At 38.3% G+C, this 24,561-nt stretch overlaps 1 protein-coding gene across 5 annotated transcripts in view; it reads right to left on the reverse strand.

The window, feature by feature from the left end:
• Window positions 1-24,561, reverse strand: part of LOC132129292 (extracellular sulfatase Sulf-2-like) — a 151,183-nt gene that overhangs the window by 67,153 nt on the left and 59,469 nt on the right. Inside the window, exon 1 of one of the 5 annotated variants that reach the window (XM_059540826.1) lies at window positions 8,412-8,438. The exons of the other annotated variants lie outside the window; for them this stretch is intronic. The gene's annotated coding sequence lies outside the window, so the exon portion shown is untranslated. Of the gene's footprint in view, window positions 1-8,411; window positions 8,439-24,561 lie in introns of those variants that run through there. 5 annotated transcript variants of the gene reach the window in all.

The following is a 24,561-nucleotide window of genomic DNA, read 5'->3' on the forward strand; positions in this document are numbered from 1 at the left end:
GATGATAGAGTTTGGAAAAGTATTCTATTCCAAACGCTATTCACAATTAACAAGACAGACAAAATTAGTGGAAACTGTGCACAATTGTACAGTACAACAAACGCAAACCATGTTCCATCTATGTTTCTTCATCCCACACAGTGTCCAAAGCCCTCCTACTGCCTCGGAGCAAACCGACAGCACTGAAAAATGATCAACTGTGAACAATGTGACTCATGCTGTGGTGATATAAGCATGCATCTTCATGTTAATCATTTGCTACAAACCTGGAGCACAATGGTGTGTGCGTTTTACATGAGACACTCGATTCATGGAAATCAAGCATGTTTTAGTGGAAATGCACAGAGACAGCAGTGCCTAGATTAAGTCCTCTTTTAACTGGAATAAGAGTTGTTTTATCACTCTGTACAGAATTCACAAGATTATGAGGTGAAAGAGGTTTATATGTAATACCCATAATTCATATTTTGGTGAATGTATGTACAGTAGAGGTAAAAACAGGTCTGATCCTCTTTTTTTGTTTCAGCGACCTGTTGATCTAGATTTGAATGTTCATGTCTGATCTGACAGGTGTTACACAAGAGCTCAATAATGTCAACAGGTGCACACACAAAAAACTCTCTCTCTCTCTCTCTCTCTGATTTAACCATTGCCTCCTCCATGACCTCTGCATTATACATAGCTATGATCACATCCAGTCACCCATCATCCCTCTTTCTCTCACCCCCTGTGCCCGAGACCCACATTAACCACAGCAAATTGTCCAGCCATAATTACAGCTCGTTCTCTGGCCTTGTTTGGGTCAGTTCAGCACTTAGATTTCAGAATCACTCTCTCCTAGATGGCAAAAGATCACTTCACACATCTATCTATCTATCTATCTATCTATCTATCTATCTATCTATCTATCTATCTATCTATCTATCTATCTGTCTGTCTATCTATCTATCTATCTATCTGTCTATCTATCTATCTATCTATCTATCTATCTATCTATCTATCTATCTATCTATCTATCTATCTATCTATCTAGTGTTGGGACACACCACTTAATTATTGAATTCAGGTGTTTCAATCAGACCCATTGCCACATGTGTATAGACCTTACGTAGCTCCACCCCTTTTCTTCTGTTTGTATTTTCTGTGAAATGAAGTTAAGGTAGTACACATTTATGAATGAAATGTAAACATCCACTTCGAACATTACAATATGATAACTTTCATTAACTCTACAATAAGTAAAACCACTTCACTAGCTAACTATTCTTCAGCAGTGATGCTATTGAGCTACTGCAAAAACAGAAGTTCAAAGACAAAAAACTGAAAAGATGGCTGTTCACTTTTTTCTTTGATGCTTAAGGTCTAGAAAATAGAACACCTAGCCATGCAGTCAGGACTCATACTGTAGATGGATGAATGAAATGTAGAAGAATATCTAGCAAAGTCCATCTCCAACAGCTCATCTGACTAATGGGAAATGTGCATGTATTCCAGCTGTATGTTACTGCAGCTGTATTTTTAGCACTACACATTAAAGACGAATCTCTGGGTAAGTAAAAGCAGCAGAACAGAGAACAACAATTTTATTAAATATTAACAACATGTTAAACATTATCAGTCTGAAATTATTCAATACAAAAACAACCAGACCTTTTGAGACCAAATGAAGTTTTTGATTTCATCACACCTCACAGCCTTTCTCAATAAAAACGGCTCATGCTTATTGAAAACACATTACAAACACAGAACCATTATTGGGCAAGCTATTCAAAACAGTTCTCACTAGACTTGGAAGCAATCATTGTAGCACCAGTCAACCGATCTTTTAAATTCACACTTGGCATAAAATGTTAATTGATTTATGGACACATTAACCTTGCATTTTAAATATTTGTCCAACTCCCACACTGTTGTTAACTTCAGCATATCAACAACCCGTTACAGTAGCACACACCTATCTGTGCAATCTCTCCTCTGAAGAGGTTAGCGGTTCATGCAACAGCAGATTACAGGCACTTAACTGAAGTTCCTTGCTAGTTCATTAGCCCAAAATCGAGACCCTTTATTGCTACTTAAATCTATTAAAAAATCATGTTATCAGCAGGAGAGAGAAAGAAGGGTTTTGTGGGAGATTTTTGCCTGCGAGCACATATACACTCATGCACACCCACATACTCACAGACACTTGAAAGGCTTATATTTAGTACCTTGACAACAACAGAGTGCATATTCTGCTCATGTTGCCTTCTCTAACTTTTCCTGCCTTGATTTCCTCACTCTTTCTTTCTCTTGTTATCACTTTCTCTTGTTACCACATTAGACAAGACACAAAACAAACAAACAAACAAACAAACAGACAAACACATGGGTTTAGGACTGACTATGTGTCCTCAAGTCCTTCCGTCATCCTTCATTATACTCTACATATTCACTATTAACTAAGAGATAGTGAATAATGAATAGTGTTCCCTAATCTAAAGTGTTTCCGAAAATACTACATCTACAATCTTTCTACTTCAGAATTTCGGGTTTAATTCAATGTGTTATTAGCCATGAAAATTGTTTCAACACCATTTTTTATATATACTAGGGGGAAAAAAGCAATATTAAGCTTAAAAAATTAGCATAGAGATGGAGAGATTTGGTTAAGCTATATACAATAATGTAGCAAACTTAACAAAACATCTATTATATATAATTTCAATGTCATGATTTGTACCATTCCAAATGTGTTGTGCAGTTATTAATTTGCCCAGAGCAAGACATTTAAAATTCAGTTTTGTATGATGATCTACTTTTGAGCTACTGAGAAATTATTGAGAACCAATATAGAAATGTACTATTCTGCCAGTTCAGAAACCACTCTATTTCAGTAAATGGATTCAGACCATTCAGAATTGATTCAACTCAAAAATCATGAACTCTTGATTCTGACCTGCTAACAGTGCACTGCTAGACACTCGCTTGATCGCTAAAATATCGTCAGAGAAAATATGATGTTATGTTTGATAACATTGCCTTGATTCTGATTCAGAAACAAACTGCTTCACTGAAAGCTACATATCAAGAACAGCAACAATCTCACCTCACTACTGAGAAATGTAGTTAAACTAATAACTGCCAAAACACTGGAGACACTTGAGAAGGAATAAGCCTCACCTGACTGATCCATAATGCATTTCTGCAGGGACAGATTCACAGTAATCTTCTAGAATGTCGCCACGGTGGCATTTCTGGAACAGTGTGTGGCCTTTTATTGACAAAGCTTATTGTCTCCCACTGACAAATCATTGAAAATGAGTTAGGTGACAAAATCAATGACTCTCCTTCTCGCTCTCGGTCTATATTTTATCAGCAGGGGCGATGGAGGATCAGATGCATTGAAAGGTTGGAGACAGGCCGTTCAACCTGTCAACAGTTAAAGGTAGACAAAAACATCAGAAATATATAAACGTGGAATAAACAAGACACAATTTTGAAAAGAGAAATTTAGCATTAATGCACTAATGCAGATCTTCTGTAAATCTTTAATAAAGCTAATCTAATTTATATCTAAAGAGCCAAAATACAAACCTCCTTTTTTCTTTTATATAAACAACATAATAGGAAATTAACCTTTCCCCAGCATTTTTGATCATTTTCACAGAATTTTAATGGCCTGCAGAATATTTTGTCAGATGAATATTTGAACATGCAATATGCCAAAACAAAGAAGCTTTATTCTAGCTTCATGCAATCTTTTTATTTTTTTAGCAACACTTGAACGTGCGTGAGTTTCATGAAAAAAGTAATATTTTAAACAAAAAGCTGAGAAAATTGCGTTTTTGTTAAAGACTATGTCTAGATCAAGTGTAAACCATGTTGAAGATTAGCCTCACCACTGATATCCATAAAAAAAGGCCTCTGTTCTCCTTTCCTACATACTGCCCAAGCAGAAGCGTTAGCATTAGCGGTTAGACTTTCTTGGCTAAAGGTTGCAGGCTTGCCTTCTGGTGGGTTTGGCTGAACTCAAATACGTGATAGAAAGTTAAATTGCAAGCTATAAAGTCATGTTATGACATTTAAAGCCTCAATAGAGAGATACAGTCACACTATGTTTGCCTGTGACTGAACCTTAAAGTCCTCATTACATCAAAATTAAAGTTATTTTGGGTGTTAGCATTAATATGTTAGTCTTAATGTAATCTATAAGGCAGTATTCTCCAAAACAGTGACAAAAAAATCTTCTGACCAATCAAATGCTCTCTAGAATTCAAAGCTCCCGCCCCCTGCACTATATATAGACACTGAAGCACCAGCTGAGATCAGTCACTTGTTCAAAGTGTAGTATTTCTTGTAGAGTGAATGCCTCGTAGTGCACAGTGTAGGTGATAGGGAATGATTCAGACAGTTTAAATATGCTTCGATTGGTGCAAATGAAATCTGGTTTCACGTTGTTTCACGCAATCTACAGCAGCTCACATCTGGACTTTGGCTCTGGTCCAGAGACATGATTGCACGGAGTGGATCATATGGGCGAGTCTGCATTTGATAAAAACCTTTGCAACTAACACAGCCTCAGCATTATTATGACCACTGTTTTGTTTTACTAAGAGTTTCATATTGAATCTAGGGGTAAATCTATTAGACTGTGGCTGTCAAATTCAGCTTTACCAAGCTCAACGTCTCTGTCCCGAGCAGGCATAATCAAAACACTATTGGCTACTTTAAAGGGGGGGGGGGGCTACTTGATATGTCCTGCCCTCTTTTTCTGTTTCAGTTGAAATTACGTCATCACATAGAATAACGCTGCTTGTTTCAGGGGACCTTTAAGTCACAATTACCAGAAAAAGTTTCCTTTTACTCTGAAGTGGAAATGTGTCAGAGAACAAGCAGCTTTATATAAAAGTCCACCTGGATTTGTTGGTTTTCCCCCACTAAACAATATATATATAATTTTTAAAGCCAGGCTATTGTTTCCATTTCCCTGTGGTTTTAAGGGAAGGTCAAGATCCAAACTTGACTTTTGATGCATTAAGAAAACAATGGCAGGAATAAAAAAAGCCCAGCGTTAAATCTTTTGACGAATGTCTTTACCAGGGTGTGCCCAAGCTCTTCCTGTCATTCTAGTGACTTCCTACCACTTCCACTTTTTACCTCTCTTTCATCTCCATTTCTTTACCTCGCCAACTTTTTTGGAGGACAAACACTTGACGACAATCCAGAAACACTCAAAATGCACAACAAACCCCATTACACTATGAAACGTGTTTTAAATGGAAAAGGAGTGTGAGGTAAGAGATTTCAGAATATCCACTTAAACCAGACCAAATGCAATTCCAAAGCACTGAATTCATTTGCAGATGTCTGTTTTCTCTTCTTTGTAAAACCTCCTGTCTTTCTGATTTTCATAACCTGTGTTTCAGGATGGCCCATGAGGCATCCGGCCGACCTCCCACATTGGATTATTCAGATTATTCACACTCAATTAACTGTATAGGGGATGTTGTTTTAATAAAATAATCAATATTAACGGATAGTCTGATGTTTAATAAGGCAGAATGGGAGGCTGGTTATGAGCAAACGGATTGAGTGATTTTTGGTTAAACACTTTCCCCCTACCTCTTTCTCTATCCTCTCTGCTTCAAATAAGATATAGAGATGATGGTTACGCTAATATCCAACGCGATCTCACAATTCGTAAATTTTTCACGAGGTGGCTTATTCGTACAAATTCATACGACCACACTCATACAAATTCATACGATTTTTGCCAAATCGTACGTATTTTACGAGTTGCACAATTCGTATGAATTTGTACGAATGACCTACACCTAACCCCGCCCCTAAACCTAACCGTCACTGGGGTTTAGAAAAATCGTATAAAATCGTACGAGTGAGGTCTGTGACCGGTGGATCGAACAGGTGTCATTCATTTCCCAATCACTCCACCGCCCTCGCTCGTTCCCACGTCCCTCGGCCCCGCCCCACTCTCCCCAAATTTGTACGAATAAGCCACATCGTAACATATGTACGAATTGGTCGTGAGATAGCGTTGTAATATCTGAATGAACAGATGGTTTGCCTTCTGGGAAAACTGACATTTTGAATGGGTTCCCTCAAAGCAATCTGACTGGGTGTCTTGTTGAAAAGATCCCTCCATTTTTTAGCCAAGGTTTGCATAGAGAAGAAACAAGGAGCAGAGGTTATCTCATTTAGACCAATGGCTGAATAATGGCTTTTATTCTAATAATAGAGGCTAAGATTTGTTCGGCCATCTATTCAAGAAATTAAAACAAATAGCCTTTATTTTCCTGTCCATTTACACTGCTTGTTGTACAACTAAACTGCAACTGTGGCTCATACATGTAATTATGGTAATTAGGGTTTAGCCAGTTTAGCCAGCCACAAATTTTCTAGGGAGGATGTTAAGGTGTATTAGCTGTGCTGAAATGACACACTGCAAGGGCTGTCCGGTAGTTCAGAAGTGATTTCCATTAATATCTGAGGACTACAGTATTATAAACCACCTTACTGGTTTACACTGCATTTTCAAAATGCTTTCAGTTGAATTTATTGTGTGATATATGGCCTAAATGCTTCACAGACCTCCTCCAACATCCTACTTTACAATATCACCAGATCACCAACCTACACAATGCTTATAAATGTGGTCCTTCTCACCTTTCTATTCACACTGATTCACTCTTAGGGCAACTTTGGTGAGAGTTTAAGTTTCTCACAGTCAATTGACTCAGATGTGCGCGTATATGTGTGAATCAAAGTGAGTAGGACAGATATATATGTAACAGGAGAGAAAGTGAGAAATAACACACTAGTGATGAATAATACAGAAAGTAGCTTAAACACTTTTCACCTGACATAATTGGATTCTCTGCATTAGAGCAAAAGGGTCACCCATTCAATTTTTTTTTTTAAACGTCCACATGAGAAAGTGAACCTGTAGGCTCAGGTTTCATTGTCTCTCACCTCTAACATTGTTCCTAATATTTGTTCAGTTTGACGCCTCAAAATTACAGTTTTGACCTTCTTCTACATGACGACATGGTTTGCTTTACAAGAAATGCATTCTTGTTTTGTGTGTGTGCTGTGCGTGTGAATATACAGTGTCACTATTACCAGTGTTGGGGAAAGTTACTTTTAAAAGTAATGCATTGCAATATTGTGTTACTCCATAAAAAAGTAACTAATTGTGTTACTTAGTTACTTTTTATAAAAAGTTATGAATTGTGTCACTTTTGTGTTAGTTTTTGTCACCTGGACTGGGCATGCTTATTTTTTTTTGTGTGTTTTATTTTTTTCAAAGCCTCAAAGTTATACTTTTGGCAAACCAAGATTGAAGTGAATAAGCCTCAGGCTGCCTCTTCACCTCACTCCAAATTTCTCTCAATACGGGGACAGATAAGGTGTCGGCGAATAAATGGGAAAAACAAAGTAACTTGCGATTTAAAAAAGTAACTCAGATATTTTCTTGTAAATTTCAAAGTAATGCATTACTTTACTAAAGCAACTTCAAAGAGTTGCTTGAGCTTAACAAAGAAAGCACCATAACTGTACACAATAAATAAGTATCTGGATCATTTGATTGCATTTAATTTGTTAATTTACCGACTTGATTAACTTGACCTATAGTCTAATGTAAGGTGCTGTTAATCCACCACCCAACATTATTTGGCAGGCAGCATTAAGTTGGATGGTGCACCTTATGGAGGGGAGGATTGTACAGTATGGAGTACCACTCTGAATTATGTACCTACTAAGACAAAACTAATGTTGACAAGAGGAGCATCCTCTTAATACTGCAGTAAATGTGCAATAGAAGAGTGGAGTACTTCAGTACATACTAAACACACTTAGTCCTTTTCAACCAATACAACCACTTCTGTTCAAAGCCATGATTATCATGGTGTGGATTATAGACTCAGATTTAAAGTTTTTTGTGCCTAGTTCAGTCACTTAAAAGTAGAGGAAGGTTTTGTGGGGAGGAAATGTTTTTACATGTTTATGAGAAAGTTGTTTACACTCGTCAGATTGGACCCCTGGAGGCTTTGAAGCTTGTCTCCTGATAGCCATTAGTACTGGCCATTTCATTTCCCTCTCGGTCAAGGCCACCTCTATGGCCCCAGTATCCAGGCAACAGCATGAAGACACAACAAGGGTCATCGATGAGCAAGAAAAGCAGAGCTCAGATGCACCACAGCTGCCTTACAAGTCATTAGAGACTGTACTAGACAGCAGAGTGTCTGTGTGGTTAGCAATACTGTAAGTGTGTGAGAGTCTGTCTGATGTTTCCTGTTTGGAAACTTTGCAGGAGATTGACTGACAGTGTTTAGGAGGATGAAAGAGTTACACTCAACTGCACAGAGATGGGGAGACCACAACTCACTTGAGGAGAGTGTTTGCTCGCTTACCTGACGAAGAGGAGATGATTGCTTGTCAGCAATCATCCAAAAAACAATCAGTCATTAATCTGAATATGCAACCAGAAATACTATGATTGGCTACGGATCATGTTTTAAAATAATATTTTTGACTGATTGAATAAAGAAAATAGTCAAATATTGTGTTAATTATGGTTTCATCATGCCACTTACTTTGCGGTCTAACTGCCAAACTAAGCTTTTCTCAGAACTGATTCGATTACAACTGGGTCTTACATTGCTAAACGATGACCAACAATATTTTTATGAAAATGTTAGAATTTCTTTTTATTGTTTTTAACTATTTTAGTTTTGTTTTTAACTTTATTTTAGTTTTTCATATAAATCTTAAGTTTTAAAAATTTAGTTGTAAGCATTTGTCATTTTTATCTAATTTCTTTATTTTGAAAATGTGTATAGGTAGTATTTTTAAGTTTTAGCTTTTAGTTTTGGATCTGTTTTTAGTTATTTTAATACTACAATTGATTGCTTCTGTTGTCCTCATTTGTAAGTCGCTTTGGATACAAGTGTCTGATAAATGACTAAATAACTTTTTTTTTCATTATTTTATGTATTGACCGTAATGAAATGTATAACCTCACTTTGGAAGATTCATTCATGGATTTGCGCTGCACAACGTCTTCACACATGGACAAGTGTGACATCATATACCTCTGTAAATAAATACAATTTAAATTCACGTCTCGCACACTTCAATGCACTTTGAATGAAACATACATTTGCTTCGAACTGGAATCATGGCAGAATATTCCGTGATGTCCACTACGCAGGGCACTTACGTTCAAATAGAACAAACATCTGAAGCAATAAGAGATACAAAATGTGCAGAACAGGGGGGCGTGAGGACTGGAATTCAGAACCACCTCTCTACACTGCTCTACACTGCTCAAAACTGACTCGAGTCAGAACAGCCAGCATTGTATTCTTCTCTCCCAGGATCAGGAAACAGTCATCCATAAAATGTGATGCACACATCTGAATATTTGAGTTGAACTGTTCTGGAACAATGTTGTAAATACAACTAAACATGGATTTCTAGTTGTATCCTCTTTTGATAGACCAAACAAAGTATTTTCTCTTTCACAATGAAACAGCGTCTCCACAACATGGCGCCAGTGGCAACAGCGAGAATAAAAGGTTATGCCTTCTTTCTTTGTGTGAATATTTGGTCATGACATAGAAATGTGGGGTCGTGTTAGAATGAGCTGTTTTAGGAGGGCCTGGAGAAGTCTTAACCTTTATAAAGAATATCTCTTTGGGTTTGAGACTTAAGTCTTTGCAACTTTACAGATCTTCTTTATGCACCAAGAGCTTGTAACACTCCAAAGAGAAAGAAAAACTTGAAATTGCATCATATGACCCCTTTAATATTTCTAGAGCACAACGTGGAGGTAGGACCACCGTTATTGATGCTTACTAATTCTTGCCAAGTTATAGGAGGTCTTCAGACTAATTATACTTTCTATATCCAGCCTAAATATCTATACTCAGGAGTCTGGAATTAGATACAACTCATTTCATCTCGTCATATGAATTTTAATAAGGCTGTGGATATAAAAACGCATTCAACTGATGCATAAAGGATGAAACATACATTAGTAAATGAGTTTCAACAACAGCAAAGTACACATGCCTGGACCTGAACGGTGTGTGTGAGTGTGCACAGCGCCCCCATGTCCCATTTTTCTCTCTTTTACTCAAATATTGAAAGCAATGATGCAATTTCTCTTATTTTTCAACCAAACAGATCAGAAGGGAGTCATTAAAGCCCCTCCATCGAGGATAAATCAAACAGGACACGCGGAGGAAAGGCAAGGACACGTGCACACTTAGATAGAGGCAGGCAAAGTCACACAAAGACAAGTGTATGTATGCAAACTAGGAAGTGATGTCGCAGTGGCTAGTGAATCCACACACCCAGAGGAAGCTGTGAAGCCACACGTACACATAATCACCTCTCAAGTCCTTCAGTGGGATTGAGTTTTAATGATGACAGAACAGGCAGAGAGGAAATATCTTTATGAGAAGATGCAGAAGTGGGTCTTCGTGAACTCTGCATATGACAAGGTGACAGGCTTCTTTTATTCTGTCGCTTCCACTCTCTTCCTACTCTCTCCTTCTATTTTTTTTATCTGCACTCTCCCACATAAAGCTGAATATATAGCATACCTATAATACAGCGTCTCCATAAATAATATACAGCAGGCAAAGTAATATTTTCTTTTCAGTTTGCCTAACATGAAAATTCAGTTTTCATATACACTATGCCGCCCACCCTCAGATCATGTCACAAAGACATCACTTGACTTTAAGGATACACAACATATCTGTGTCATAGTGTGGTGTGGGAGAAATGCACGAATATGAAGATGAAGGTAAAGGTAAATCGTCAATAATCCACAATATGGATACTGCATACACACACAAGGGAACATTGACGAGATTGGACAAAGAAACAATGAACTGAATAAAACTTAAATAAGAATCTAATGAGGGACAGATAGGTGAAGATGATGAACTAATAATGACACAACGAGAACAGGAACATAAACAAATATGGGCATAAGAAGAAGAAAACACAACAAACAGTCCAATGGGGGTGTGACAATCAGAAACATAATAGTTATTGTTAGATATTACTATTATATATAATATATAATTTATATATATATATATATATATATATATATAATACAACAATAGCAATGTATTTATTGTAGAAATTTATTGTAATTTCATTTAATATTATTTATTTTTACATGTAAGTCAATTAAAACCTGCATTTCAACGTTTTCCCCGTTTAAGTACAGTACTATATATATATATATATACAACCCGAATTCCGGAAAAGTTGGGACGTTTTTTAAATTTTAATAAAATGAAAACTAAAAGAATTTCAAATCACATGAGCCAATATTTTATTCACAATAGAACATAGATAACATAGCAAATGTTTAAACTGAGAAAGTTTACAATTTTATGCACAAAATGAGCTCATTTCAATTTAGATTTTTTGCTACAGGTCTCAAAATTGTTGGGAAGGGGCATGTTTACCATGGTGTAGCATCATCTTTTCTTTTCAAAACAGTTTGAAGACGTCTGGGCATTGAGGCTATGAGTTGCTGGGGTTTTGCTGTTGGAATTTGGTCCCATTCTTGCCTTATATAGATTTCCAGCTGCTGAAGAGTTCGTGGTCGTCTTTGATGTATTTTTCGTTTAATGATGCGCCAAATGTTCTCTATAGGTGAAAGATCTGGACTGCAGGCAGGCCAGGTTAGCACCCGGACTCTTCTACGACGAAGCCATGCTGTTGTTATAGCTGCAGTATGTGGTTTTGCATTGTCCTGCTGAAATAAACAAGGCCTTCCCTGAAATAGACGTTGTTTGGAGGGAAGCATATGTTGCTCTAAAACCTTTATATACCTTTCAGCATTCACAGAGCCTTCCAAAACATGCAAGCTGCCCATACCGTATGCACTTATGCACCCCCATACCATCAGAGATGCTGGCTTTTGAACTGAACGCTGATAACATGCTGGAAGGTCTCCCTCCTCTTTAGCCCGGAGGACACGGCGTCCGTGATTTCCAACAAGAATGTCAAATTTGGACTCGTCTGACCATAAAACAGTATTCCACTTTGAAATAGTCCATTTTAAATGAGCCTTGGCCCACAGGACACGACGGCGCTTCTGGACCATGTTCACATATGGCTTCCTTTTTGCATGATAGAGCTTTAGTTGGCATCTGCTGATGGCACGGCGGATTGTGTTTACCGACAGTGGTTTCTGAAAGTATTCCTGGGCCCATTTAGTAATGTCATTGACACAATCATGCCGATGAGTGATGCAGTGTCGTCTGAGAGCCCGAAGACCACGGGCATCCAATAAAGGTCTCCGGCCTTGTCCCTTACGCACAGAGATTTCTCCAGTTTCTCTGAATCTTTTGATGATGTTATGCACTGTAGATGATGAGATTTGCAAAGCCTTTGCAATTTGACGTTGAGGAACATTGTTTTTAAAGTTTTCCACAATTTTTTTACGCAGTCTTTCACAGATTGGAGAGCCTCTGCCCATCTTTACTTCTGAGAGACTCTGCTTCTCTGAGACAAAGCTTTTATAGCTAATCATGTTACAGACCTGATATCAATTAACTTAATTAATCACTAGATGTTCTCCCAGCTGAATCTTTTCAAAACTGCTTGCTTTTTTAGCCATTTGTTGCCCCCGTGCCAACTTTTTTGAGACCTGTAGCAGGCATTAAATTTTAAATGAGCTAATTAAGTGGATAAAAGTGTAAAATTTCTCAGTTTAAACATTTGCTACGTTATCTATGTTCTATTGTGAATAAAATATTGGCTCATGTGATTTGCAATTCCTTTAGTTTTCATTTTATTAAAATTTAAAAAACGTCCCAACTTTTCCGGAATTCGGGTTGTATATATATATATATATATATATATATATATATATATATATATATATATATATATATATATATATATAAAAGTATATTGAAAAACATGTAACACTGTTTCAATGTATTATATATTTTCATGTAATCATGTTATTTACAATACAATACAGGATTTTACTATACCATTTAGCAGTTATCAGCCTAAAATATGTATATTTTCATAATACAACTAAAAACACTGTTATTTGCCCATCCAAAACGTGACAGAATGCTGAGGTTCTGTGGATGGTTGCCAAGGCGTTTCTATGTGTTTGCTAGTGTGTTGAGTGTTTTTAGCATGCACCTAGGTGGTTGATAGGGTGCTTTGAGTTGTTGTTTACTGGTCCATTTAAAAACAGTCCAAGCCCAACAGTGTTGCCAAGCTCATGTATTTCCTGTGGAACTGGGCTAATTTGACACTGTTGTCATGGGTTAAAGCGATCTCTCCCGAAAAAGTCTATGGGAAAAACCTTGGGGAAAACGTGATGGGGCTAGTTTTAATAACAATTGGGATGGTTTTGTTTTTCGCAGACCTGGCAACTCTGAAGACCAAGTCACTGCCCTAAATATTAATTTGGGGTTTAAATATGTGGGATTATTTTAGCTGTTTTATTGTTTGCCTGGCAAATATCCATGGGCCCATTTGGTTATAAAGTAAAAGCACATTTACTCATCCAGCTGCATGAATTGAGGTATTGTTTGTTTTCTCATTATGCCACAAACAATTCAAAACATAATTTAATCACATGCCCAAAATCCCTACACAATATAATCAAAAAGATTCAGATGTTTGATTATGGCACACATTATAACGGCGCTGAATTTCTGTAATTGTGATGTAGCCAATGCATTTTTGAGTTTTAATGTTGGAGCTAATTGTGTGTTGAACATCTGTGCTAATTTGGAAGTAAGAGACAAATGTCATACCATCTGCTACCCAACAGACTAACTGAGAATAAAACATCTCAAACACACATACATATACACATCAATTTCCTATTATGGGTTGCATTGTATTTTATACAATAATCCCCAGATAGCCATTCAGACATCTTTATGCGTCCAAAATGTCTTACAGATCTATTTGATTTGTAGAGGGCAAATCAACCCTACAATTTGAACATCACTTTTTATCCACCTATGCAGCAAATAAGATCCACGAAATATTACTCAAACAGCTCTGAAATACCAATTTTGGGCCAGTGTCCACTTTCCTGTCCATTAACAGCAAAAATGAACTTGTATACCTGAAAGGAATGGGGCACCCATGAGGAATCTCGACATACAGAAATGTGCTTGTGGCAAACTCATTGAATCACATTTACTGCCACGTTCCCTGTCTAACAGCGTTCGGCTACATGCATAATGCACAAGGTGAGAGCTGCTCCGTCTAGAAAGCAAGAATAAACATGACGTGTGAAACAGACTCCATGATAACACCCATGTTAGCAAGCGACAAAGTATTATATCTCTTTTTGTCTTTGCCTCTCTGTCTGTTTTAATTCTCTCTACTTCCTCTGACTTCCTAAATGAGGATGATTCCACACCTTCCTTTGTGTTCTGACACCCACATCCAAAATAGTTCATAGTTTAAAAAAGAGATAACAGCAATCTTTCAGTGAGTCTTTGTCATGAGGCGGTAAGGGAGCACCATGGAAAAACAGGGTCTGGGTCCAAATGCAGGTGAAACCTTTTATTAATTAAATAAACCGAAAGGCATACAAAACTAAACAAAAACAGATCAGAATTGACCTCCAAAACAGGATCAGGAATGGGATACAATATGGCAACAAATGTGCTTGCATCAACCAACATTCAACAAACTACAATTACAATTCAGCCAGGCAGAGTGGTAGGGAGTGTGGTGTATAAGGTCCTGGTCTGTGTGCTGGAGAGGGACCTGGTGACTGAGGCAGAGCCGGCGGGACGGGGACCCAGTGCAGAACTAGCAGTTGATGTGCCAAGTAAAATGGCGACCACTCTAAAGATCGCAGGCAGGGTGGCCACTCATGACCGCACCCCAGCCGGTAATGGATGCATTCTTCGCCAGCATTACATGGCAACAGGAAGTCCCAGCACCAGGCCATGAGACAAGAACCAAGGTTTCTTCCACATGTCTAAGGCACTAGGCACCATCTCGTGACCTTGAGCATGTGAAGCAGGTTTCCCCTAAGGGAGAACCCCTTGGTCTTGACCCGCCACTGTAGGGGTCTCATGTCCAGCAGGCCAAAAGTAATCACGTTGGACACAGCTGCCATCAGACCCAGCCGTTTCTAAAACTGCTTGACAGTAAGTGACAGGCCTTCTTTACTCTCTTAACTGCCGAGGATCGACTCAATCCGAGCAGGGGACAAACATGCCAGCATCGTGGTTGACCCACACCACTCCCAGATAAGTGGTCCTCTGTAATGGAGAAAGCACACCTTTCTTGGCGTTTTTGTCTTAAGCCCCCAGCTCTTTCATGAGAGTGGGAACAACATCTTGATGTCGAACCACTGTCCGTTCTATGTGGTTGAGTTTGTGAATGCACTGGAATCATGGAGGATCCAGAGCAGCATCCACACACTTCATGAAAATGTGGGGTGAGAGTGCAAAGCCAATTGATCTGAGATAATTGTTTGAGTGCGAGCGTGCTGAACTTCAGTCACCTGACTGAGTGGTTCAAATGATGCAAATCTAAAATAGATGGCCTCCTTCCTCAAAAGAGTAACTACTTCTGTTCCATAACCAGAGCCTGCTCGGGACCCACCATAGTGAGGATGATCCTGTTAAACTAAGGCGGAGGAGAACTGGATTCTATAGCCTCACGCTATTGTGTGCAGGACCCACCCATACACATTAGTCTGCTAAGGGAATCAGTCTCTCGAGACTGACCTCTAGTGTAATTGAAGCAGCTAGCTCGGTGCTCTGAACCGGTACACTGGCAGGTGATGGCCGAACTAGCTGCTATAAAGACCTCCTTGGAGGCAGCGAGCCTCTTAACACTGCTACATTTCCGGGCTGTAACTGAGAGAAGCGCTTGCAGGAGACCACTGCGCCCTGGAACACCAGCAGGGTTGGCAGATCTCCTGAGGGCACTGAGGAGAGATGGGCACCGAGTGATATGGTGTACACCTCTCTTCCCCAGATGGACTGGCCTTCAGAAGTCCTAGGCCTTAGGCATCAGGACAATTTTTAGACAAAGACTATCCAGCGAGACGGTCTGCAGAACCACCTTCCGCTAGAAGCCTTGGACCTGGGAGTGCCACTCTGACTCTGCGGAGTATGAGAAGTAATGCCCACATAATGAGGAGCTGGAACACGGTAGGTTGGGACTGCTCCTGCCCAGCAGCCCCTGCTGACCAACTAGACCTCCTCAGATGTCTCCAACCCATCCACCAGATCATGTGCGTTATTTTTTGCTGCGCATCAGCAGCAGCATGACCATAATCACAAGATCACAGGCATGGACACACTCCTCGTAGGATTCCTTGTAGCATGCACAATAATAAGTGCACAATAAGCCCCCCGAGAGCTGACTCGGTAAGCTCCGCTCTCTATTTTTGCTGCTCATTTTAATATTAGGCATAATATGCCTGTGTAACTGATGCTTATGCAACTTGCGAGCTCATCAACGCCCTCCATATCAATGTCCTCTGAGAAAGACAGGCGAAGCGTCGTGCCCTCTTTTCGGGTTGAAGGACCCCAGCATGGGCTGGTGCCAGATCTAATGGTTAAGGAAGAAGATAAGGACTCATCTGTCTACAGTACATTCCCTCCACCAGATCCATATGCGAAACCCACAAACAGCCGCAGCTCCGCTTCTGCGAAACTGGGGCAAGCACCATTTGAAATGCTAGTTAGCTCCCAAGCAGAAAACACACAAACTGTGTGTGTCCCCACCCAAATATAGAATGGGCAGGGAGGAACACATAGCCTGAACACTGCCTACTCAACCAAATGCTTCTCTTGACTGAAGCTTTGACATAATGGAGCTTATAAGTGGACAAACAACAATAAATAAGACTCACAAACAGATAGCGACTGACACACACTTGCTGAATGACAAAAATCTGACTGTGTTTTCACCACACATGCTTTTAAGCTTCCTGGTCACTATGTCACCCCACCCGTGACATCTCGCCCATCAATTGGACTGATTACACTTGTGAGTCAGAGTGTGGTTACGCTGAAGGCATTACCAAAGCGTCTCAACGCAGCTTGAGTTCCGGAAGAGGAAACACAATTATTCTTTACTCAGCACCACTGAAGAAAACCCCTGTAAATCTCAATCTCCTTCTCTCATACGCTGTAAACCCACTGAATAGAAAAATAGTTTTCAAATTGCCAAAACAAAGTAACAGTGCCTCAGTAAGGGCCAGATGCGGATGAAAGACTTATTATAAATTCGGGACATGCGCTTAAAGTAATATACCTTTCACAAGCCTGGGGCAAGTGGATCCATTTAGAAAAGTAACAGTAGGGAAGCACAGAGGTTTCTACTGGTTACTGAAACTGTGTGCATGTGTGTGATACACGGAGCAGAGAATGGCTTTAGAAGGACTTTCAGGGTTGAAGGAATCAGGGTTTTCTATGGATTAGATGTTGCCATGCACTGTTGCTCTGGATTATTTCTGGTTCCTAAGGAGCACAACTACTAATGACATTAGCAATATCATACCACCCACCGTCCCTCATGGATAAAGACACACACCTCTCTGAGTGTTATTGTGTTATATGCTTCATCTGCCTACAAAAACAAGTGGTGTAAACTCAGAATGACAAAGCTCCATGGAAAGACCTCACCACTCCTCAGCATGTCTATGGTTCTGAATCAGCCTTGGATGATCAGCACTCGCTCTTTGATATCTCACCACAGCACACTAAATCAAATACAAATCAGTGGTGTAGTCGGGGCCATACGCACGTATACTCCGTATGCTTACTTTTTCCCCAGGGCTGTTTGCGTATTACAACTTCTGAGGATCAATATTAGCGTATACCCTTCGTATACTCACTTGTTTTGCTGATTAAGACGTCCCTAATCTACTCCTGTTTTAGCGTTCCCTTTAACTGTATCCCAAGTGTTTTTTTTAACTCGCGAACGTTTGTTGTAATTGGTGCATTTTTGTTTGAATTCTGTCGTTCCCCGCCCCCGACGACGCCGTTATCGAGCATCATTCGCAGGATGCCAGCGAGCGAGCACAGTGTTCATCGATTGACGACGGAAGATGGTTTCACGTTGAGGCAGTCAGGTAATAAACGTATTTGAAATTAGTTTAATTACAGCTACCGGTAATTACAGTCTGTTATGCCGTTACTGATTTATGATGCCTTTGCCTCATCATGATTTCGTATATGGCAGAAATATAACGTTATTCAAGCAGTACAGGATTTTTGAAGTTATAAACATTTCAACTTGATAAAGAAGCATATACATGAATCAGAAATTGATCAGAAATTATGTTTAAAGTAGCTAACAAGCCACAGACAGAAAGTCAAATACACAAAAAATACTAAAATTGCCATCATGATGAATATTTGCATAAAACAGTCTGTTAACGTTATGTGTTAAATAAATGCAGCATTTGGGATAAAATCAGAAGGCTGCTTTGGGATTTGTGCATCTGCTACTGACTGTCATTTAATGTTTATCCAACAACAAATTTAAATTAAATAAAAATTGTAATGACACATTACGAGGTTATCCCACTGCAAATACCTTTTAAAAAGCAAACATTTGTGATGTGTTATCTTATGTCTTATGACAAAGTAAAGACTTGGGTAGATTATGCGACCCATGTTAGTTTAATGATGCATAATTCAAGTCTATCTCTGTCTCTATCTCATCTAGAAAATGGTTGGAAGAGGAGAGAAAAGGAAAGTCAGTCTAACTGACTATTTTGGAAGGTAGGCCAACTAAAGGAAATTTCATAGTGTCCCACTTGTAAGGGTAAATGTTGGCTTTTGACCAGTCAGCCAACAGCAAAGGTAATGATTACTTTTTTACTTTTAGTGTGCAGAGTAAGAGAAGCCATGTAGGCCAGTTCTACTCAAAAACCAGCACAGGCCATTATCAGACTTGCACAGCCCAGACCTCCAGCACAGGCCCAAGTCAGACCAGCACAGACCAGACCTCCAGCACAGGCCCAAGTCAGACCAGCACAGCCCAGACCTCCAGCACAGGCCATTATCAGACCAGCACAGACAGCTCAGGTCTTTCCAAAGTCATAATAGGAAAATGCTTACTATAGTGATTTAATATTTAGTAGAGTAGAAAGTAGGTTAGTATAATGTGTCACTCAGTTATAGTCTTTTGTTTGCTCATAATTTGATGGGCATCTCACAATGTGGCTGGATTTATAACCTGCTCAAGACTAGTAGTTCACTATTAGGATTAGTTCACTTTCAGAGACTAATATGTCATTTTTGTAAAACACATAATTGCAATTGTTAAAGGGATAGTTCACCCAAAAATAAAAATCCTATCATTAATTATTCACACTAATATTATTCCAAACCCACAAGACTTTTGTTGATTTTCACAACACAATTTAAAATATTTTGCATTAAAGGTTGTATCAGCGATTTCTAGCCTAAAACATAAAGTGTCAATTTCAGCTGACCTTTCTGCACGATCCGCTCGCTGCCTGCCCTATAAATTGTCTGTGAAAAAAACGCGTCTCTCTGGTCAGCCTAGGGTCCGAGATATGCCAAAAAAACAATCGGCACTACCAACCTTTCCACGCATAAACAAATAGTGTTCCAACCAATCAGCGTCAGGGGTTTGGTGTTGTGGACTTTCCTACTGGTGCTGGGATGTGAGGGAGGCGGAGCGAAAGTCCACAACACTAAACCCCGGACGCTGATTGGTTGGAACACTGTTTGTTTACGTGTGGAAAGGATGGTAGTGCCGATTGTTTTTTTGGCATATCTCGGACCCTAGGCTGACCAGAGAGACGCGTTTTTTTCACAGACAATTTATAGGGCAGGCAGCGAGCGGATCGTGAAGAAAGGTCAGCTGAAATTGACACTTTATGTTTTAGGCTAGTAATCGCTGATACAACCTTTAAAAGGTGTACACTGTATTGTCCATTACTTTCAGATGATTCAATCCAAAATATATTCATTAGTGTTTTGAACCTTACAGAGAGCCTTACAGGTTTGGAATGACATGAGAAGGAGGAAATAATGGCAGGATTTTCATTTTTAAGTGAACTATCACTTTAACATTAGTCTGTTATTTATGAAATTATAAAGCACATCAGTCTTATAGGGTAGGCTTTACATTAAAATTGTGTGCAATGAAATAATGTTTTTGTTTAGGTCCTGGCATACCATGTACTGAAGATTGGCCGGACATTTGGAGTAAAAGCCAATGGGAAGCTTTTAAATCAAAGAACCATTGGTTGGGGTGCAAGAATAAGAGGCTTGGTATGTGATTGTTCAATCTGACTTTAATTCATATGAGCTTTTACTTTTTTCACAATTTGTAAAATAAAAGCAGAGACTATTGTTCAAGTTAAATTAACATTAAAATGACTATAGCATAACATATATAACATGGAGTTTTTTAAGGCCTATGTTTGTTTGTTTTTCTTATTCTTTTAAAGATTTTATAAACATTTTATGCTAACAACATGAAATTCTTGACCTAGCTGTCTTTGAATGAAGCATGGTTTATGGCATTTGTGGTAATAAATTTAAAAAATGCAGCTAAAATCTAAAATAAACAAATGACAACTGAAATTAATGGCATACAACTAATTCCATTTTTACTTTCTTAATTACAGGATGCCTGGTCTGCTGTAATGCAGGATCAACAGGGGTCTTTAAAGAACAAGGTGTCCAGATTTCCATGGAGTGGTCTACATTTGAAATTCAAGGTTCTATCAATGATAACAGGGACACTGTTTTATGTTCATTAAGGAACAAAATCAAAAGACATTATTGCTCAAAAGCACATGCTCATGCTGAAAATATAGAAAACTTAAAAAAAAAAGATGTGCTGGGAAAAAATGTGGACACAATGAACTTTACTAAAGTTACTGATGTCGTAAGAGACTTACTCAGTGTTCAGAACTGCATATTACCTAGCCAAAAATAATCGTCCCTTCACATATCACGAAACGCTCGTAGAACTCCAGCAGCTAAATGGAGTCAAAATGGGACACATTCTGCACTCTCGTTTCAGTGCCACCAACATTATTGAAAGCATTGCGAAAGAAATGCAGTGTTCAATTGTGAATAACATTATTAGATCCTCAAGCAAACTAGCTGTACTAATAGATGAGGCTTCCACCTTGAGTAGAAGAACCACCTTGATTGTTAACATCAAAACCTCTGTGCTAGGTGAACCGCCAGAGTTCATATTTCTTGATCTAGTGGAACTTAAGGACCAGACATCTGAAGGAATAACTGATGCTTTAATGAGTTGCCTAACAAAAGCAGGATTCACAGAGGAGTGGCTAAAACAAAACTGGGTATCTTTTGTCTCAGATGGTGCTAGTGTAATGTTAGGAAAACACTCTGGTGTGTCAACTAAATTGAAAATGAGATTTCCAAACCTGCTCACTTGGCACTGCATGAATCATAGGTTAGAACTGGCAGTTTCTGATGCTGTAGATAAAGTTACTGCTATAAATCACTTCAGAGTCTTTGTTGAAAAATTGCACAACATCTATAGCAAATCAAACAAAAACCAAAGAGAGCTTTTAGAATCAGCAGCTGAGGTTGGCTCTCAGGTTCTCAAAATTGGCAGAATCTTAGATGTTAGATGGGTTGCCAGCAGTTTTCGGACCGTTCGGGCTGTCTGGACCTCTTTTACTGCTCTTGCCAGACACTTTGAAAAGGCCTCCAATGATGACCAGAGGACCTGCACTGAGAGACAGACATACAGAGGCTTGTGTGACAGACTGAAGAGCCCAGAATTTCTCTGTGATCTTGGTTTGATGTATGATACCTTGCATGAACTGTCCATTGTCTCTGAGGAACTACAAGCTCAAACTATGACCCTACTCAGAGCAGATCTTCTTGTGAAAAGAGCAATCAGAGTTTTAACATCATTTAAAACTCAACCAGGAGAGAAACTATCAGCTGCCCTGGAAGCAAAGGATCATGGCACATTTAAAGATGTGCACTTGAAGTCAAAACCTAAGATGAAGTCCATTAACACTGAGGAATTCTTGCAAAGGCTAATTGACAGTCTACAGAAACGTCTTCCTTTTGAAGAAGACATTCTCAAAGATTTAAGTATTCTTGACACAAGCAGGTGGCCATCAGAGCCTAGCATTCGTTATGGTGAAGCAGAGATTTGTAGGCTTTGTGCACGTTTTAATGTGTGCCCTGACCAGGCCATTAAGGGAATGCGAGACTTAATTGAATCTCCCCAAACTGAAAGTCAGAATTTGAAATCCCTTAAGAACTGCATGCAGACTTTTCCTGTAAGTACTGCAGAATGTGAAAGAGGTTTCAGTCTGATGAATACCATCTTGACCAACAAGAGGTCTTTGCTTCTTGTTTCACATGTTTCAAATTTAATGATGATCAACCTGAATGGCCCACCAATTTCACTGTTCAACCCAGAGAAATATGTTAATTCCTGGGCAAGACATCATCGCACTGCAAATGACCCTCAGTCACGTCAATGTAAATCTGTAAATATAACAAAAAATAGTAAATCTGTTTGGAACGTACTGTAAAAAAAATGCATAATAGATAAATGTAAATTAAAAAAAACGCCAGATTGTAAATGTAGTTTTAAATGTATATATTCCTAATTAACAAAAAAAACAATGACTTGTAAATTGATATAAATGTATATGAATTGATATATACCTAATAAACCAAATAAACAATGACTTCTGACATGTTTTTGCCTTTAATTATTTTTTTCTCTGGGGTGGTGTAGTAAACCACTTTTTTTTTTTAGGACTACACCACTGATACAAATGTATTGTTAAATAATACTCAATAAAACAGAGCTGTAAAATAATAATGAATAAATTAATATTAATTAAATTAATATTGTTCTATAGAATATAAAACAGTATTTAGCTTCATGTTTTAGCTACTATTTCAATCTTATTTTAAATCAATAATAAATATGATTAATAATTTTTAAATATAAAAATGTAGTTAGATACTATTTACTAGCTACTATTGTAATATTATTTTAAAGGCATTGCAAATAAATAATAGGAATAATATTTTTGAAAGGAAAATGTAATTAGCTACTTTATATTAGCTACTATTTAAATCTATTTTTTATTTTATTTTAAATTAAGAGCAGCTGGAAAATTGGCACGCAACAGTTTGAAAGTAGTACAGATTATTATAATCATAAAAATATCGGTGCATTGAACTTTCATTTTTACACCAACTGTTTATTGTAATCATAAATCGTGTGTTACTGTAATACGCTAAACTGACATTATTACTGTACATGCATGTGGAAGATTGTTGTCTGTTTTACATAAAGACAAGTTTGGTTGAATTTGGAAAATCAAGAAATTTTATAAAGATTCTACTTATTCTCTTTGCATAAAAAATGTGCTCTTCTCTCTCTCTCTCTCTCTCTCTCTCTCTCTCTCTCTAGTGTGTGTGTGAATTTGAGCTGTCATATCAAAATAAACAATTAAACGGTCTGTTTTGTGGGTTTAATGAGTTTGTTTACACTCATCTCTGAGCAGAGGATCAGAGCCAAAGGCTCTGACAAATATTGTCTCTTGTGACACAAAAGGTCCTCCAGCTTTCATCTATCTCAATTTTCTGCTCCCTTTATTATTTTTTTCTTCTCATATTAGGTGTTTGCAAACCCTCAGGATAATGCAATGTCAAATTACATTCAGCATTAAATGAGCTAAACAAATAAATAAATAAATAAATTAAAAGAGACAAAAGTTAAAGCATACTGACAGGAAATAAATGATATTTCCATCTCTCCTTTCTTCCAATTTCTTCTACTTGAGATATCAACAAAGTATGAATGTTGTTTAAAGACAGAAGATGGATTGGGAAGAAATTCTGTCTTTATAGTGTCTTCATTTCAGATTTTCTCTCCACAAGAGGCCCTTCCTTCAGGACACCTGAGAGGGAAAACCCAACAGGAAGCTGAAGAGTTCTCATTAGCCCTCTTCTAAGCTATGGAAGACACCTAATTACTCACTTTAGTTGATTACGCACAATCACTATTACAAGCAGAGGTAACAGCTTGTCTAAACACAGAAGAGACCAAGACTACAAAGAGGAGGGAAAGATAATACAATAGACCTAAACTCACTCTTATTATATTGCTTATTATAAGCTTGGTATTCACTCTCTCTCTCTCTCTCTCTCTCTCTCTCTCTCTCTCTCTCAGTGCTACAAGACTAGAGAAAACAGAGAAAAAGGCTATGAAAAAAAAAGATATAAAATTTCAAAACTCAGCTTGATCATGTGACACTGAAGACTGGAGTAATGATGCTGAAAACTCAGCTTTGCATTTTTTTATCAAATAAATTTTGCTTTGGCAAGCATAAGAGACCTCAAGAATATAAAAAATAGAACCATTTGTGTTGTGCAGCATATATTTTGGACAAATTCACTCATGGCCATGGATTCAGAGCTTAATATGAGAGATGAGAACCAGTGAAGAAAACAATGGAAGAGCATTTCAGCATGAACTGATTTAATAACAGAAGCTCTCCTG

This window comes from Carassius carassius, chromosome 46, assembly GCF_963082965.1.
Source record: "Carassius carassius chromosome 46, fCarCar2.1, whole genome shotgun sequence".
Classification (NCBI taxonomy): Eukaryota; Metazoa; Chordata; class Actinopteri; order Cypriniformes; family Cyprinidae; genus Carassius; species Carassius carassius.